Source organism: Fimicolochytrium jonesii (assembly GCF_025526975.1).
Source record: "Fimicolochytrium jonesii strain JEL569 chromosome Unknown EV422scaffold_8, whole genome shotgun sequence".
Taxonomy (NCBI): Eukaryota; Fungi; Chytridiomycota; class Chytridiomycetes; order Spizellomycetales; family Powellomycetaceae; genus Fimicolochytrium; species Fimicolochytrium jonesii.
This window is the reverse complement of record NW_026515675.1, coordinates 40,769-60,504: the sequence shown is the minus strand read 5'-3', so window position 1 is coordinate 60,504 and position 19,736 is coordinate 40,769.

The following is a 19,736-nucleotide window of genomic DNA, read 5'->3' as shown; positions in this document are numbered from 1 at the left end:
CGACACCGTGATGGAACAGGCCATCCAATGTGACAACCGATTGTTTGAGCGCCGTCTAGAGCGAAGCAGGAACCGACAGCCATATGTGCCAGTTACCACTAGCCCCACCCTCATGAGCCCCGACAACCGCCCAGACGACCCTATGATCATTGACGCTGCTCGTCCGCGAGGACCCCTCACACCGCTAGAGCGCCAACACCGCATCACAAAGAAACTTTGCCTCTATTGTGGTAAACCTGGCCACATAGCCAAACTCTGCCCAAACAAGATACGCACGGCGAATGTCGCGGTTAAGGAACCTGCACCCATCCAGGATTTTGCCCAAGTCCAGCTGCAGTAAAGGCCGAGCAGCTGGGCAACACCTGTCCTGGGCCTTCTCACCACGCAAGTACTGCCAAGGGAGAAGCCACAAAACCTTGCTCCGATCCTGGCATCTCCAGCAACACCCTTCTCCTGACCACCAACAATGTCAATCTCCGATCTGAGATACCCTCACCCATGCGGATTTTGGGCCCATCCTCACCATTCGAGTACCCTGTTACCCTGCAGATATCGGCCCAGCGAGCTCCAGTTCAGCTTTCAGCACTACTTGACACCGGTGCGATGTCGTGCTTCATCGACGAAAGTTATGCCCGCAAGCACCGAATCCCACTTGTCAAGAAGGAGGACCCCATTGCGCTTGAACTGGTTGACGGACGTCCCAGCCATGCGGGCTCCATTACCCATCACACCCAACCTTTGGGCATGTGGGTCAACGACCATTTTGAGGAGGTGGTATTCCATGTGACATGTTCCCCGCATGCGCCAATCATCCTGGGGCTTCCCTGGTTTGAGCTCCATGATGTGGAGCTACACTGGAAGACTCGCACTCTTTGCGTCCGCTGCCATTACGGTTTTGGACAATACGCCTCCTGGGATGCCCTGCCAACAGAACCTAGCCCGAAACCCTCAAGAACCCCTGAACCTCTGATCCGTATCCATCAAGACGAGATTTCAGTCTCCCTAGCCCAGACACCCAACACACTGGACCCAGCACCCACACCGATCCACGTATCGTTTATCAGCGCCCCAGCTTTCCGTGTGGCGGCAAGGCATGACCAGGCATTCATTGCCTACGCCAATCCGACCAAGTCAGATTCCCAATCCCTGGCGACCACTCCTCCAAAAGATCCGAAGGCCATCAATCCTGAAGAATACCAAGATTTTGCGGACGTCTTCGCCAAGAAGAACGCGGATACCCTCCCAGAGCACCGACCCTACGACTGTCCCATCGACTTAGAAGAGGGCAAACAGCCACCGTTCGGCCCGATCTATAGTCTCAGCGAGCCTGAAATGCAGGCACTCTGTGACTACCTTGAAGAGAACCTAGCTAAGGGGTTCATCAAGCACTCCAAGTCTCCCGCCGGTGCCCCAGTCCTCTTTGTCAAGAAAAAGGACGGTTCCCTCCGTCTGTGCGTCGACTATCTTGGACTCAACAATATCACCATCAAGAATCGCTATCCCTTGCCCTTGATTAACAGCATCATGGATCGTCTTCGAGGGGCACGCCGGCTCACCAAGATTGACCTCCGGGGAGCCTACAACCTTCTTCGGATCCGGCCAGGGGATGAATGGAAGACAGCGTTCCGATGTCGCTACGGCCTATTCGAGTATAATGTCATGCCGTTTGGGCCCACCAATGCCCCTGGAGTATTCCAACACCTCATGAACGACATATTCCGTGACATTCTCGACGTTTTTGTTGTGGTCTACCTTGACGACATTCTGATCTTCTCAAAAAACCCAGAAGACCACCCCAACCACGTCCGAGAGGTGCTCTCACGGCTCCGCCAGCACGGGCTGTATGCGAAACCGGAAAAATGCGAATTCAACCGTGACTCTATTGAGTTCCTGGGGTTTATCATCTCCCAGCAAGGCATTTCCATGGACCCAAAGAAGACGGCTGCCATTACCGAATGGGAACCCCCGACGAATGTCAAAGGCATCCAGCGCTTCCTTGGTTTTGCCAACTTCTACCGGCGATTCATCAAAGGGTACTCTGCGATCGTTGCACCCCTGACCACGCTCACTCGCAAAGACTTGCCATTCAAATGGACCCACGCTGCACACCTAGCTTTTGAAACCCTCAAGAAAGCCTTCACCTCCGCACCTATCCTGACTCACCCCGACCCTGACAAGCCCTTCATTGTCGAATCCGATGCCTCCGACTTTGCCCTTGGCGCCGTCCTCCTTCAACCCGATGACACAGATCAACTCCACCCCGTGGCCTTTCACTCCCGCAAATTTACTCCTGAGGAAATCAACTATGAGATCTACGACAAGGAACTCCTGCTATCCAAGACTCATTCGCTCAATGGCGACACCACCTCATTGGTGCCCGCCACAAGGTCATCGTTTACTGTGACCACAAGAACCTCCAGTACTTCATGACTACCCGTACCCTCAACCGCCGCCAATCCCGCTGGTCAATCTTCTTTGCTGATTTCGACTTTGTCATCACATACCGCCCTGGTACCCAGCAACACCAAGCTGACGCCCTCTCTCGTCGCTCTGAATACGAGCTAAGGGAGGGGGAAGAAGCATTCCGCTCCCAGGAAACCACGATCCTCACCCCTGACCATCTCCGCCTGGCCGCCACTTATCTGACCCCACTGGACTCCTCGCTCCTTGACCAAATCAAAGCTGCCCTGGCATCCGATGTGTTTGCGCAAACCATCCGGCGACAGCTTAGGGCCCCCATTGCCCAGCAATCTCAAGAAGGCCAAGAACGGATAAAGCGATTCTCCGAGGAAAATGGGGTTCTGCTGTACGACAACCTTGTCTACGTCCCCACCAACAAGCTCCGTGCTGAGATCTGCCGGGACATGCATGACACGCGTTTGGCAGGACACTACGGCATGTCAAAGACCCTGGAGCTCATCTCACACAACTACTGGTGGCCTAGCCAGTGGCGTTTTGTCAAGTCCTACATCAGGTCCTGCGACGTATGTGCTCAAGCCAAGACCAGCAGACACAAGCCCTACGGACTCCTCCAACCCCTGCAGGTCCCTGACCGCCCCTGGGGGTCAATTTCCATGGACTTCATCACGGATCTACCCGCCAGGGATGGGGTTGCTTCTGTGCTCGTTGTCATCTGCCGGTTCACCAAGATGGGGCACTTTGTACCGTGCAGGAAAACTGCCACCGCTGAGTCAACTGCAGATCTGATCTGGCACCATGTCATCCGGCTCCATGGACTCCCCGACGATATTGTATCTGACCGTGGCCCACAGTTCAACTCCCACTTCTGGAAACGTCTCTTCGCTCTCCTGGGAACCAGGGTCAACCTCTCATCGGCGTTCCATCCCCAGAGCGATGGACAAACCGAGCGGACCAATCAGACTCTTGAGCAATACCTTCGCTGCTTTTGCAACTATCAACAAGATAACTGGAAGGAACTCTTGTCTTCTGCTGAGTTCTCTTACAATAACACCATCCACTCCGCCACCCAGACAACCCCCTTCTACGCCAACTATGGGTTCCATCCTCGATTCAGTCTGGCTTCCGCCACCACAACCGAATCCCTTAATCCTGCAACCGAAGCTCGTGCCAACCATCTCAAGGAAATCCATGAACAGCTTGCCACTGAGCTCAAGGAAGCCCAAGGACGCATGAAGCGCTTTGCCGATGCTAAGAGGGCACCTGGCCCAGACATGAAACCCGGGGACAGTGTCTGGCTCTTACAGCGGAATCTCAAGACTCTCCGACCTTCCCAGAAACTTGATCACCGTAAGATTGGCCCCTTCACAATCACGGAGAAGATCAACTCGGTCACATATCGCCTCAAGCTTCCCCCATCCTACAAAATTCACAACGTCTTCCATGTCTCCCTTCTTGAACCACGTTTCACCATTCTGGAGCAAACTGAGCCAGAACCCACCCCACCAGAAGAAGTCGAAGGACAGGAGGAATGGATTGTGGAAGACATTCTTGACTCCCGTATTTGACGCACGCACCTTCAGTACCTCATCAAGTGGCAGGGTTGGCCAAGCTCGGAGAACACATGGGAGCCAGTGGAACACCTTGCCCGCTGTCAAGAGCTTGTTGCCCAGTTCCACGAAAAGTACCCCGACAAACCCCGACCAAAGCCTGCCAACATCAACACAACATCCGGACGCCGTGGCTAAAGGAGGGGGTGATGTTATGGACGACGCGTCCATACCATGCGCTTACCTCATGACAGCATCCCAACAGTCAGTCAATGTCAATTCCCTGTCAAAACCCGACATCTGCCAAACCTCGCAGCCGCACGCAGCCGCGCTACCCCACACCTGCCACTGCCTTCATTTCTCCACGCAGCCGCACGTCGCCACACCTCCCAACACTCGGCGCTTACAAACCCTTCTCCATACTTCCCCACGTACCCGCCCACAGCCTCAGCGTAGCCACCCCATCCCCAGTCTTCTGTTTCTATGCTTCCCCCACCCTTGGCGCTTCTCTTGGCTTCCCTCTCATTCCGTACCCTTCTGCTTCCCCACGCTTCCCCAGCCTTCCCAGAAAAGCATAAATAGCCGCCTCCCCTGGGCTCCCCACTTCCTGATCCCCCAGCAGATCAACACCAGTTCTTCCTAGTCTTGTTCTAGTTCTTGTTTCGGTCTGAATACCATTACCTGTCAACAACCTGCACCACAAGTCGCCTCTATTTCCGTCGGCTCCGCCCATTCTTAACACATCGGGGAGTTCACGTGCGGCTACGTGGACGGTTTCGGGGAGGAGTGTGAAGTGCCGCTCTTCTGCCAGGCGCTACCCTGCACCTGTGTGTGGCCCGACTGCGAGTGTCTGGCCGAGGACGTGCGGGTCTTCCCCTGCGACCACATCCAGTGTATGGGATATGTCCGCGCGTAAGTACAACAGTGGTGAATTTTCGACAGGTCCCGCCACTGACGTGACGCGCTCCCTCTAGCCAGATGAACGTCCAGCAGTTCGTCCCGCTGCGTTGTGGCATGGGGGCCGCCTGCCACGGCTCACGTTGCCAATGGTCTTTTGCCAAACAGGCTGGTATTTAGCCTGGCGTTGTCGTTCTTCTTTCTTGTATAAATTTTATTGAATTTGATCTCTTCGGAGCGTTTCCCTTTGGTACTTCACCGATCGTCCTGAGCCCTGGTGCGTCGCACCCGCTCGCATCCTAGGCCCTGGTATTGCATACCCGCCCGCATGAGCCCTGACACCTCGCTTGCCCGCTCGCATAGGCCCTGGTACCCTGTACCCGCCCGCATCCTAGGCCTTGGTATTACATACCCGCCCGCATGAGCCCTGACACCTTGCTTGCCCGCTCGCATAGGCCCTGGTACCTCGTACCCGCCCGCATCATAGGCCCTGGTACTATGTACCCGCCCGCATCATAGGCCTTGGTACTAGTACCCGCCCGGATGAGTCCGTAATGGTAATCATCATTTCGGACAGTAGAAACTCTGTTTTGATGTATGTACAAGGTTCAGATAGGTTTACGGCGACGAGAGACTGCCGCTCTCTCCTTTGCCTTGGTCTCCCGAGTCTCCTGGCGCTTGGCGGCTTGCTTTCGGACATATCGCTTGTGGGCCAAGGTGTCACGGACGTGTCGGAGTGGCTCCCAGGTGTTCTGGGACACGTCGTAGCCGGCCCATTTGACCAGGAACATCTCGGTGTTGCGTACCCACTTGGCGTCGAGGATGTCTTCAACTCGGTGTTCGAGTTCGCCGTTGACTTCCTCCGGGGGGGGTGGTGCATCCACTTTTCGGTATGGGCCGTTCTCCGGAGGGTTGTACCTGCGTAGGATGTTGACGTGGAACACCGGGTGTAGTTCACTGAACGCGTGGGAGAGCTCCAGCTCGTAAGTGTCCGGGTGGGGCCCTTTTCCGCTGACGGTGAAGGGCCCAATCCATAGCGCGGACAGCTTCTTGTTTCGGGCCGGGATACTCTTGATCTGGATGCTCTTGCGGTTCAGCAGGACCTGGTTGCCCACTACAAACGCGTCCGTATTCTTGTTCCTGTCGTAGTATCTTGCCTGCCTGTCCTGGGCCTCTCGGAGTCTGTGCTGAACGATGCGGCTCACCTCGGTCAGATACCTGTAGCCAAGCGAAATCCAGTCGACACAAACCATACGGCCTACTCCAGCCCAACAGTATCCCTACCCGCCCTTGGGGATCTTGGTCCCTGGACTTTATCACCGGGCTGCCTCCCGTGGACGGGTACGACTCCATCCTGAACGTCAACTGTCGCCTCACCAAGATGGCCCACTTCATCGCCTGCAGCGAGTCAGAATCCGCCGAATCCACCGCACACAACATCATCCGTCTCCACGGCCTCCCCGACGACGTCATCTCTGACCGAGGACCCCAGTTTAAGTCCCGGTTCTGGCGTCGACTTCTCGAACTCCTTGGAGCAAAAGCCAACTTCTCCTCGGCCTTCCACCCCCAGAGCGATGGCCAGACGGAACGACCAACCAGATCCTGGAGCAGTATCTCCGATGCTTTTGCAACCACCAACAGGACAACTGGAAACAGCTTCTGTCGTCCGCCGAGTTTGCCTACAACAACACCCACCAGTCCGCCTCCCAGACCACCCCCTTCTACGCCAACAAGGGTCTCCACCCCCGCTTCAGTTTCGCGGCCTCTGCTACCTCCGAATCCGTCAACCCCGCCGCTGAAGCCCGTGCTAAACAAATCAGGGAAGTCCATGACCAGCTCGCCCTCGAGCTCAAGGAAGCCCAAGATCAAATGAAGCGCTACGCCGACGCTAAACAAATTCCTGGACCGGACTTCAACCCTGGCGACCACGTCTGGCTCCTCCGCAAAAACCTCCAGACAACCCGGCCCTCTCAGAAACTCGACCATCGCAAGATTGGGCCATTCCCCATCGTTGAAAAAATCAATCCCGTCGCCTACCGGCTCAAGCTCCCGCCTACGTACAAAATCCACGATGTCTTCCATGTCTCGCTCCTCGAACCCCGCTTCACCATCCCCGAACGACGCGAACCCGAACCCGCGCCCCCAGAGACCGTTGAGGGTCAAGAAGAGTGGGTTGTCGAAGCCATCCTTGACTCTCGCATCCATTGTCGTCGCCTTCAGTACTTGGTCAAATGGCAGGGCTGGCCTGACTCCGAGAACACCTGGGAGCCCGTGGAACACCTCACCCATACCGACGCACTCCTCCAGGACTTCCACAGCGCGTACCCCAACAAGCCTTCCTCTGTCCCCATAGCACCTCCTCTGCGGCCACACCAAACTCGACGCCGCCGCCGCCGCCGCCACTAAAGAGAGGGGTGATGTTATGGACGACGCGCCCATACCATAAGCTTACCTACTGACAGCCGCCAATGTCAACCGCCAAATGTCAAACGCCAATGTCAATGTCAATGTCAGTGTCAATGTCAATGTCAATGTCAGTGTCAATGTCAATGTCAATGCCACTCCCCCTCTCTCCTCTCATTTCACCAATCCTCTTGCAATATCGCCACTCCTCCTCTCTCCTCTCATTTCGCCAATCCTCCCTCGGCTTCTCCACACCCCCCACTGCCTCCGTCCCCGGCGTGCGCTCCCATTGTTGAGTCCACTTCGGATGCTGACATTCCGCTCCTTGTACCCGCCGACTCTGTCCTTCCTTCCCTTCCTTGACTTTTGCGGTTTCTTTGTTTCTTCGGTTTTTTCTTTCGACCCCGCTTCGTCTTTGCTCGTAACGACACGTCCGTAGCGTCTCACGGTCGCCCTCGGTGTCGCCGCCCATACGATCGAGCTTGATGTCGCGTTCTGTCTTCGTTCTTCCTTCTTTGCTACTCACTTGGCCGAGAGGCTAGGGGGAGGATGTGGTACGGTGTGGAGTCGACGCCGCAACCCTAATCCCCAACCCTATCCCCAGTCGTAACCCTAACCAGTAGCTAGTTTATTCCCCAGTCATGTGACTTTCTGGCAGATTTTCTTCTTGTACTTTAAAAGCCGGCTCGCTGCGCTCGCGCCAGTTGACCGACAACCCAATATATAACATCTTTTTCCCCGCCTACCACAACGGGATTCCTGAGCTATCAAGTCCTCGGCGACATCAGCAAAGTACAAGTCGCGACACTCGGGGTCCTCTTGTCCAAGCTCTCTGGGTCTATGTGCGCGCCTTGAAAGTCTATCTGAAACTGAAAGAAGTCATCGGGAGTAGAGAAGTAGAAAGCTCTGTTGTTGAACGGGATCTGTGTTCTGCGTGCACGGATCTGGGTTTTGGGTATTGTACAAAGGTCTGGGGAAAACGAGCGGGTTTTTATTTGGATTTTTCTAGCTACGGGATTTTGTCGAAGTCCAAACTCTCTACTAGTCGTCTCTAGAGGATTTAGCTAGGTCGGGGTCTTTTTCTCTTTCCCTGCGGCGGTCTACGTAGTTTTTCCTTTTTCCATTCGCAATTTTGGCGCTGGTACAGCCTTATCGCTGATCTTTTCTCGGGGTTTTCTGCAACTTTCGGCATATACGGCCACCGGAAATTGGTTTTCTCGTTTCGCAGGTGATTTCTTCAGCGTTTTGGGCGTTGTGGGAGCTTCTGGTTGGTTGAGAGTCGGGTCGGGGGTGCTTTCATGTGTGAGATCCTCTCCTACGCCTACATTTTTCGCATGTCAGTCGTATCCAAGGACAAAACATCGTTGTGAAGCAAGGCTTCGGTAAAGGTAGTTGTATTTGGTAATCATCGGAGTGTCGAGAACGCGAGTGTGTTGATTTATTGTCGGAAGTTTTGATGGTATTTTGACGTTGTCGTATAAAGGTGATTTCTTTCGCTTGTCGAAGATTCCAGGCGTATAATTGGCGTCGAAATATTATCGATTTCATGCGTAGTTTGAAGCGCAATACTACATCTTTCCTTTTGTCGAATATTGATGTCCTCATCAATTCTCGTCCGTAATGTTGTCTTCTTCGTCTGTTTCTTCTTCGTCTTCAGCGGTGTCGTCGACTATCGGTTGTGTCTGGGTTTGGGTTCGAAATATCTTCAATCGGTCTCCAGCTACAGGTTTGCGTATCGGTGTCTGGTCTAATTTTTCGATGTAATACAAGCTGTTGTCGTTGGATTTGGTAATTCTGTACGGTCCAAACCATTTGTTGTCAGTCTTTGTTTGTTGGGTCAATAGTTTTGTGTTGTGCAAGAGAACTATGTTTCCGGGTTCGAAAGGTCGGTTTCTAATTCGGTGTCGTTTTTCCCAATACTTCTTGTTCGCTCTTCGGCTTGCGATTAGTCGCTCTGTCGCTAGCTTTAGGTCTTTGTCTCTGTATCGGAATTGTTCGATGCGGTGTTGTAAAAGTGTCTCGGTTCTCATGGGTTGTTGAAGATTCGGTACTGTCATCCATGTTTCGTACGTGAGTTCGATAGGTAGTACAGCGTCTCTTCCATAAATCAGGTAGAAGGGTGTGCACTGTGTCGTTCTTTTCGCGGTAACTCGATCTGCCCATAATGCAGCAGGGAATACGGTTGGCCATTCTCTCGGAGTCGGTGCGGTTCGAATAAGACTTTCGATAATCGGGGCGTGTCCTCTTTCTACTCATCCATTCGCTTGCGGGTGATATGCGGTCGTAATTTGGTGTTTGACGCCGTATCGCTCGGTAAGATGTCGTATGATTTCGTTGACGTTTTCGGGTCCACCAGCGGATACTAGGTTTTCGATCAGTCCGTGTCGGCAGAATACTTCTTCATATAAGAACGCAGCAATCTTGTGTGCAGTCGGCGTGCCTCTGGTCATTCGTCCTTTGGGGTAACCGGTTGCGTCGTCTCGTAAAATCATTCCTCCTTCATTTGCGTTCGCTCCTTTCGTGATAAATACAAAGTCTAGTCCACATTTCTGGAAGGGTCGTGTCCTTCGAATTTCGATGTAAAGCGGTTCACATTCACGTCTCGGGTCTCTGAATTGGCAGTTGTGGCAGGATTGAACGTAGGCCTCTAGTTCTTTGTACAGTCTTGGCCAGTAGTAGCGTTGTTGTATCTTTCAGAATGTCGCAAGGATGCCTCGATGTCCTCCTCCTTCCTTGCTTTCGTGCATGAATCGGATAATTTCTTCTTGATCTTGCTCATTTTCGATGATTCGCAGGGGTGGTTTCAATCTTCCGTTTCGTAAGAATAGGTGGTCATCTTGTAGGGCGTATCGGGTACATGGATTTCGGAATTTTCTTCGTTGGCTGCGGTACTTGTGTTGCGTAGGTACGGTCATATTGGTCAGGTATTGGCGAATTTCATTCAAATCACTTTTCCATTCGGTCGTGGCTGAGTTAACTCGTAATACGTGCATTTCCAAATCGTCGGAGTCTTTGTTCTCAGTGTCGGTGTCATTGTCTGCTCGGGGTTTTCTCGAAAGTCCGTCCGCAGGGTTCTTTTCTCCTTTGATATGTTTGATTTCAAAGTCGAATAGCATTAACTGTGCTACCCATCGCGTGATCGTGCTGTTGGGGAATTCAGGTTTTCGTAGTAGTTGAATCAAGGGTTTGGCGTCAATTCGGAGCTTGAAACGTCTGCCCCAAACGTAAGTTCGTAGTTTGCGAACTCCTTTGGAGGCTCCAAGTAATTCGAGTTTGACTACCGGGTAGGTATTTCGTTGCTGTTCGGTAAACAATCCACTTTCGAATCGTATCGGTCTTTCTCTTCCTTCGGGATCAACTTGGGAGAGTATTGCTCCCCACAAAATGGGTTTAACGTCGGTCGTAATAATGAACGGGGGTGCGTCTTCTTCGTAGTTCGGCGCAGCTAATATCTTGGAAGCGACAAATTCTTGTTTTAACGTATTCATACAGGTCTGTTGCTTGGTCGTCCATTCGAATCGGGCGTTTTTCCTGTACAACTTGTACAGGGCGTCGGCTTTCTTGGCGAAGTCTTTGATCAGGCGCGGTAGAATAGAATAAGTCCGAGCAATGTTCGTACTTCGGTCAGGTTCTGCCAAGGTGGCCAGCTGGTGATTTTTCGGATCTTCGATTGTTCGGGTGCTCTTCCGTTGTAACTGCAGACTATGCCTGCGAAACTTGCTTTCGACATTCCCCAGCTTGATTTCTCGCCGGAAAACGTGAGTCCTGAATCGATCATAAGAATAAATACTTTCTCGCAGTCGTCCATGTGGTCTTGTACGAACTTGCAAATATTGGGTTTCACGTGTGTCTCGTCTCGGTATTTCGGTCCTTTGATGCCGGTATCATCAACATATACGCTGACGATGTCGGGTTTGAGGGTTTCGAAAACTTTGTCGACTACTCGTTGAAATTGAGCTAGTGAATTGGTTCCTCCTTGAGGGAGTCAGGTAAGTCGGTATAATCCAAACGGCGTAAGCATGGCTGTAAGGTCTCTTGATTCGGGGTGTAGGGGTACTTGATCATATCCGGAATACATGTCTGCCATGGACAAAATCGAACGTCCAGCAAATTCTTCAGCGAAAACTTCTGCGATTGGCGCACATCCGGCATCTCGTATTGTCACGCTGTTGAGCATTTGTACGTCTTGTACGAATCGATAAGTTCTGTTCTTCTTGGGAACTAAGAACCAGGGGTTGCGGTAGGGTCCAAATGAAGGTTCCAACAGTCCTGCGTCTCGTTTCGTTCGGAGTAGGTCTGTTGCGATCTTTGTCATCTGCGGGGGTAATCGGTGTGGTTTAACCATCCAGGGCGTATGCGGAATTGTATGAATCTTGACAGGTTCTTCGATGTGTGGCTTTAATGTTCCTCTTTCGCTGTCGTTGAAAGCAAAAGCGATGTCGTATTTGCGCAATAGTCATAAGAACGCCGCTCGTTCTTCGGTTGTCAAATCTTCTCTGAAAGTAAGCAAGTGTTCTCGCCCATTGAATCGGTTTTGTTGTACGGTACTTCTGGCTGGTGTCTCGGTAATCGTAGGTCTGGGTAATGCTTCAGGTCGAATGCCTCCGGGCAAGGGTTGTGCTACGGGCTTGATCTTCTTCGCAACGGCCTTGAATTTCGTTCGTACTTGCACGGAGTATAGTTCTTCTTCAGAATCGGAGTCGGAGTCGTATTCGGAATAGGTTCGTCGTCGACTGGGCTGATACAGTTCCTCATAATCGATGCTGTAATCACTGTCGGAATCTGAAACAAGGCTTTCTTCGATGTCTGATTCTTCGGATAGCATTGGCATGTCGTCCATAATTGACTGTTGTTGGTAGGTAAATGCTTGTACATGATACTCGATTGATTGTTCGTAAGCTTCTTCAACGTCGTGTTCTGAATCTTGTTCGTTGTCGGTCGTAATCGTGTCGGTAGCTTCTTCACTGATGTTTCCTTTTGTCGAATCATATTCTTCGCTGTCCGTTTCTGTTTCGTAATACTGAATCATGTACGGTCGCATTCGTAGGGGTCGTCGGAGTTTGTGTCCGTAAAGCATGTCGATATCTTTGAGGTATTCGGGATGAACCCATCGTTTCGATGTCTTCAGGTACGTGTCCAGAGGTTGAATTCCATACTTGACTGGTGCGGCGAGGAATTGAGCGCTTTTGGCAGAGTCTGGGTCGAATATACGACACCATACACTTCCATCATCGCAATTCTTCTATTCTAATCGGGTAATGCGACGGTAAGGTCTTCCCAGAATCAAATCGTGACTGAGGGACTCGGAACTGACAAAACAGGCGGTCGACTTCGGCTCCGGAATCTAATAGTGCAACGATCGAGTTCGAGTACTGGTTGATTTTAACGTTCGCGTGTGGACTGATTCCACTTAGAGTCGGGGTCTTATAATGTTCCGTCGCGATTTGTCGAAACATCATCACTTCTCCTTCATCCATCTCTTCAGACTGAATGTTATAGACGTTTTTAAGGTACTGCTGAGGGTGTGCTGAATGTTGAATGGCGTTCACGTTGGACAGCATTTTAGCAACTCGTTCGTCACGGGCTTTCTTCTGTTTTTCTCGATCACTTTGTTTTTTGATTCTTTCTTCATACTGATCGATTGGTACACGGTGTTGTCGTAAGTCGGATGCAATGGATTTACGAAACTCGCGACTGAGAGTCATGAATTCCGGGAAGGTAATGCCAATATTGACGATCTTGTAGAGTCTACGTTTGATTGCGTCAACGGGATGAGTGCCTTGGTCTGCAATGTCGGGATAAAACTTGAACTTCGGCTGTCTTCGCTTGGGTCGTTCTTCATCCGTATCGGTCTCAGTATCAGTCTCCACCGGCGTAACAGGTCGATCGTCAATTGGCCGGTCTCCAATCGGACAGTGTTTCTTTTTCTCTCCTGGTTTCAGGATATCTCTTCCAGCGAATCTTTCTCGGTCGGCTCGGGTAGGTAATTTTCTCTTGCGGACGGTGTCATCTGCATCTTCCGTATCGGTTCCAGCTCTGGCGGGTGCTTGTCCACTTCGGGGTCGGTTTCTGTCAGCTGGATCAGCAACGGCAGGTCGTTTTGGATCACAGGCTTGGGCAATAGTCGTATCAAAATGAATGGGATCGTCCCAGTTCGTAATGTTCCGAATCGTATAGGTCAAGTCTTCTGCATGTTCTTCAAGATAATCTCGGATTTTGGATGAGCATTCGGAGGTTTCACGGGTCTTTTTCTTGTCGTCATTTTGCAGCATAAATGAATGGATTGAATGACTGTAGGATCTCTGATTGGCGGAAGTGTTGCGGTTGCGGAGTGGGGCAGCTTTGGCATCTTCGAAAACTTTCTTAATCCCTCCTTGTCCGATGTTCAAAGGGATTTCTTGCCCGGGTACTCCAATGGTCGTATTGTCAGGGTACGCAATTTGTCCTTGTCCGTTAGGAACTAGTTTTCCTCGGTTCTGAACCTCGGAAAAGTCTCTGCAAAATCTGCGCTGGTGTCCTTCTTGATCGCAATAAACGTATCGCAAGGGTCGAACATTCACATTGCCGGTATTTGTTGAGCTACTGCCTTGCGAATCGTTCGCAGGCGGAAGTCGGGTCGCAGGAGTCAAGCTCTGCAGGATTCGGTTCTGGCCAGTCTGTAACTGGGCCATTTGTTCGGTCATTTTGCGTACTGCTTGGTCAAGTTTGCTCTCGGTCTGTAATACTTGTCCTTGTACGAAGTTCAGCTGGTCGCTAACAGTCGGGTTGGTAATACCGCGGATCATAAGACTCGGTTTCTGGACGGTCATAGATCGCACGTCGGGATCGGGTCGCTTAATAACTGTCGTGAGTGAGAAAGCGCGGCATCTTCATTAGTTGCTTCGGTGATGGCTTCCATAACTCGGCTAACGGCGGGTAACTGAGTCGGTCGCAAGTGGGTTCCACGTTCAGCAGCGAGTCTTCTGGCTTGTTGGAGAACTTGTTTGTCGAAGCCGAGTTCGTCTTTCCACGGGGTCAGAAGCAGATTGATCTTTTCTTTGTCGGCGACCCCATCGATTCTTCCATATCGATAGGCCATTTTGTTGATAAATTCTGCAACGTTGGCAGTGTTCAGTTTGACATGGTCTCGTTGACTGAGAGCCCATTGTTCGAGGTCGTTGAAAGTATGGCGAGTTTGAAACGCATCAAAGTTCAAAATCACTTCTTCAGTAAACGTCGCCCAGGTCGGTTCTTCTCTCCATCGAGTATGTTTGGTTATGTCGAGCAATTGGAAACTAGGCATACTATGAAGCAGCGGTCGAAGGCTTGATTTCGAATACTGGATGAATGTCTGCATACATTGTTTGTGTTTCAATTCCACGATTTGTCGTTCCTCTTGATTAGCAATAGCAGGATCTCGCGGGTTGTACGGACTGCGAAGTCTGGTGTGCGGAGGGTTCAGGACGATGCTCGGGTACTCGGCGTCAGGTTCATATCCAGCGTGGTTAAGTTGAGCATAGAATATGTCGAGTTTCTCTTGTACATCTCGTCCATCAAACTCTATAGCTCCAGGTTGTCCCATCATAGGTAAACCTTTTGAACTAGCAACTCGAAGTAGCATAGCAAACTGGTCGGCGGTCACAGCAAACATCGGGTTATTCGCCCCATAGTCGGGAGGCGGGTTAGGCGGATTGTTCGGGTCCGGGTTCGGATCGGGATTCGGGTCTGGATTCAAATTATCAGGCTGCCATTTTGTCGAGAAAGTTGCTATTACTCGAAAAATGCGAAGGTGTCTACAATAGACGGTCGAAAATCATCTCTAAAAACGAGTCGGTTGTCGGAGTACGAAAGTGCTGACGTCCAAGAATGGCGCAGCAGAATGCACATGTAAAAACGCGCTTTTGCGTGTCGAAACAAGGGGTAAGCTGTCGAAAAGTCGAGCGGAGACGCGCTGTCGAGCTGTCGAAAAGCGGCTGTTTTTGGTAGATAGCGAGTCGAATAACTAGCGTATCAATTTTCGTCAGTTTTTGTTGTACAGTAGGTACAAAGTCTATACGGATAAACGGGTCGAAAGGAAGTCTGAGCGATAGAATCTCTTTTCGTTGAAGAAAAGGACTCCTGGTAGGATCGCCAGTAAATGTGGTGGTGGCCAGCAGAAGCGAGGGTCTGTCGAATACGGGTTTACGGTCCGGTGTTGGGAAAAATAAGCTGCCGGTCTCTCAATAGCACAAGAAGAGATCTCAAGCGAGAGCGTCGTCTTGCCACCTTAATATCCAGGTGCTTTGAAAGGAGTCCTTCTTCTAATACGGGGGTCGGGTCTTACGGGTACGGGTACGAAATCGGGAATATCTGCGGGGTTGACTACAAAACAAAACAACGGGGTTATCCAACCTAGCTCTCAGCTCTTCTTACGGGATTCCTAAGCTATCAAGTCCTCGGCGACGTCAGCAAAGTACAAGTCGCGACACTCGGGGTCGTCTTGTCTAAGCTCTCCGGGTCTATGAGCGTGCCTTGAGAGTCTATCTGAAACTGAAAGAAGTCGTCGGGAGTAGAGAAGTAGAAAGCTCTGTTGTAGATTGGGATCTGTGTTCTGCGTGCACGGATCTGGGTTTTGGGTATTGTACCAAGGTCTGGGGAAAACAGGCAGGTTTTTATATGGATTTTTCTAGCTACGGGATTTTGTCGAAGTCCAAACTCTCTACTAGTCGTCTCTAGAGGATTTAGCTAGGTCGGGGTCTTTTTCTCTTTTCCTGCGGCGGTCTACGTAGTTTTTCCTTTTTCCATTCGCAATTTTGGCGCTGGTACAGCCTTATCGCTAATCTTTTCTCGGGGTTTTCTGCAACTTTCGGCGTATACAGCCACCGGAAATTGGTTTTCTCGTTTTGCAGGTGATTTCTTCAGCGTTTCGGGCGTCGTGGGAGCTTCTGGTTGGTTGAGAGTCTGGTCGGGGGTGCCTTCATGTGTGAGATCCTCTCCTACGCCTACATTTTTCGCATGTCAGTCGTATCCGAGGACAAAACATCGTTGTGAAGCAAGGCTTCGGTAAAGGTAGTTGTATTTGGTAATCGTCGGAGTGTCGAGAACGCAAGTGTGTCGATTCATTGTCGGAAGTTTTGATGGTGTTTTGACGTTGTCGTATAAAGGTGATTTCTTTCGCTCGTCGAAGATTCTAGGCGTATAATCGGCGTCAAAATATTATCGATTTCATGCGTAGTTTGAAGCGCGATACTACACCGTTGCCTACCTCAGTGAAGGGATTTAAGAATCTGCCACCGTTAAAGCCAATAGCTTTCTTTGGGCGGAAGATGCAACCCGCTGAAACACGTTACCACATGCACGAACAAGAGCTATTAGCTCTGGTTAGCATATGCAAGGCGAACAGGCATTACTTGCAGGATCGGACAAATGACCGCCTGTTTCGCGCGTTCACCGATCAGGCTAGTTTGGTCTGTCCGCAGACACAGCCCTTCCTGAGCCATCGCCAAGCACGATGGGTTGAATTCCTGCAACAATTCAAATTTGATATTGAATATCAACATGGTCGCTGGAACACCGTCGCAGATGTGTTGAGTCGTAATCCTTATTACGCTCCTTGCTGCGCCGAGTGTAACAAGCAAGTTGAAATCGCTGCGGCCATGGGGATGTCCGTTGAGTATATTCCTTTGGGGAATGTTACGCTCAAAGATTGAATACGAACCTTGGAGGCTGATGAGTACTTGGCTTTCCGGAAAGAGGCGTTGTCACAGCCGAAGGAACAACATTCTACATTCGATTGCCGTTTTTCGTTCGATGACTATGGTCGTTTACTGTACCACGATAAGTTCTATGTGCCAGCTGCTTTACGAGGGACTATATTGCAGGCGTACCACGACTCGTTGCTCTCCGGCTCGCATACGGGGGTACAAGGTACATTGGGCAAGCTCCTACGTGAGTTTGACTGGCGCGATATGGACGCAGATGTGAGAGGGTACATCAAGACTTGTGGGTCTTGCCAAAGGTTCAAGTTGCCGAAGAATAAGCGTGTTGGCTTACTTCGTTTGCTCCCAGTTCCCGACCGACGTTGGCACACGATGGATATGGACCCTGTCTCGATGCCAATAACCCAGTCGTGGGGGGGGAAGGTGCATAGTGATGCGTTTTACGACAGTGTCATTGTCTTCATTGACTATCTGTCAGGGCGCGCATACTTTATACCTGCGAAATCCACGATAACTGCCGAGAAGTTGGCCCAGCTTTACTTCCGTGAGGTATGGCGCCATACAGGTACTGCAGCTGTGATCGTCGGAGATTGAGATCCCCGCTACCTGGCAGACTTCTGGAAGGCATTTCAATCGTTGTTGGGTTCTAGGAGAGCTTGAGCACGGCACGACACCAACAGGCGGACGGAAAAGTCGAACGGTGTATCTCTATCTTTAAGAAGATGATTAAACCGTACCTTAATGTAACGGGAGACGATTGGGTTGACAAACCACCGATGTTGGAGTTTGCCTACAACCGTACGCAGAACAGCACTGGATACTGCCCTTTCGAGGTTGATTTGGGTAGAATTCCGCAGGAGCCGATGCATTGGCAAGTTGACGCAAAAGTGTTGCAACGTATGGACGATGCGTCGGTCCCATTCTTGCATAAGTCACGACGTGAGCTCATCAAACAGATGGAGAAGCGTGCTGAGGCATACCGATCCATTGAACTCATAGTGCAGCAGAAACTGCGGGAAGCCCAGGACAAACAAGCAAAGTATCACGATCGTGGACGTCGTGTACAGAGCTTTAGTCCAGGAGATAAAGTCCTGTTGAACAGCGACGGGATAACGATCCCTGCTTTGAATAAGAAGCCGCTCAAGTTTAGACAGAGCTGGCTGGGACCCTTCATCGTGAAGAAGGAAGGACCACACCCGGAAACGTACAAGTTAGAGCTGCCAGCTTTAATGGGCGCTTTATACCCGGTCTTCCATACGGATATCTTGAAGCCTTGGCACGAGCCGACTTCAGATCCGCTGCGCATCGACGATGTAGAGGACTCTAACCCAGAGCCCGTCCAAGTCGAAGGCGAGGAAGAATACTATGTTGATAAGATTATCGGATGTAGGTTGGTCCATGGAAAACCTGAGGATCTCGTTCAGTGGGTCGGTTACCCACCTGAGCAGACTACATGGGAAGCGCACGAGCAAGTGAAAGACTGCGCTGCGTTAGACGACTTCATCTTGGTCCATGGTGAAGTAGAATCCGTTACAGATAAGCGACAGCGGAAGCGCTCTAAGGGAACTGAGGCTCTGCGACGCAAGAGTGCACGGTTGGCTGGAGGCCATGAATGATCTGTAGCCGGATGGGACCTTCTGTCTAATAAAAACATCGGATATGTTGTAGAGAAGTTCTCGTTCACAATATCTTTGGGCATAAGTCAAAGCTGTGAAAGGGATTGCAACGTGCTACACAAAACGAGTGTTAACACAACCCCTTGATGGTAAACGACATCCGCATTGGGTAAATGCGTTTACGGCCGCCGTCCGTAACGAGTAAGCAGGAACTGATCACTCCTGGAGACTCGGTGGTGTGTATGCCCGGAGGTACACATAGGCGTTGACTCTGAACAACAGAGCTTCGTTGGCTCAGTGGATGCGTATATCCATTGCCCGACAACTTGTATAGGCAACGTGCGATACAATACAGCACACCCGTTGCATTCACAGCTGGGGAACCCGCTGCCGGTAGCAGGCAGCGTGGATGGCAATACCTTTAAATTGGAATGACTGCAAGCGTCAATACTCACGACGGTCGTTGGGAAAGCCCACGAGATATGGTTATTTGGACTGACGGCGACGAGGACCATCAAAGCATTGCGCTGGGTGCGATCCCGGACACCTTCAGATACAAGTTCTACTTTGCTGGAGCTTGCTGGGCAGGTTCGCGTCGTAGAATCTGGGGGGTATGTAAGGTGTGTTGGGTTGTCCAGTCTGATTGGAGAACGACACGTCAACGGAACATGTATCGCTGTCTAAGTGAAACATGTTCCCGAGGTCAGCGAAAGACCTTTTGCTGTCCAAGGAAAGGTCTTTCCAGACAGTGTTCTCCAGTGGACTCCGACCTCATGGGTACTTTAACAGTGCTCGTCGCGCGTTCCTATGCACAACAAGTAGTTCTTCTACTACATATCGCATAGCAGGCCGGCGAACACCCAGTCTGTCTACAAAACCTTACAGCAAAGTAGTTATTGTATACGAACATCAGTTATACAACCCGTGTGGAAGGTAGTCCACATCACACTACACGACAATGGGATTACCCATGAGTCTACTGACGCATATTCGAGTCAACAAAATGAAAAGCTGAGCGCCTCAATTGGATGCTGCTGGACCGCATTATTGAAACCTTAGCTGCTATAGGTGTATCTGAGAGGTCACTAAGACTGGTTCATCGATGACTGAGGGACGTAGCTGCCCAAAGGGCAGTGTTGTGATGTAGAAGACAGTAGTGTGGCTAGAGTAGTGCG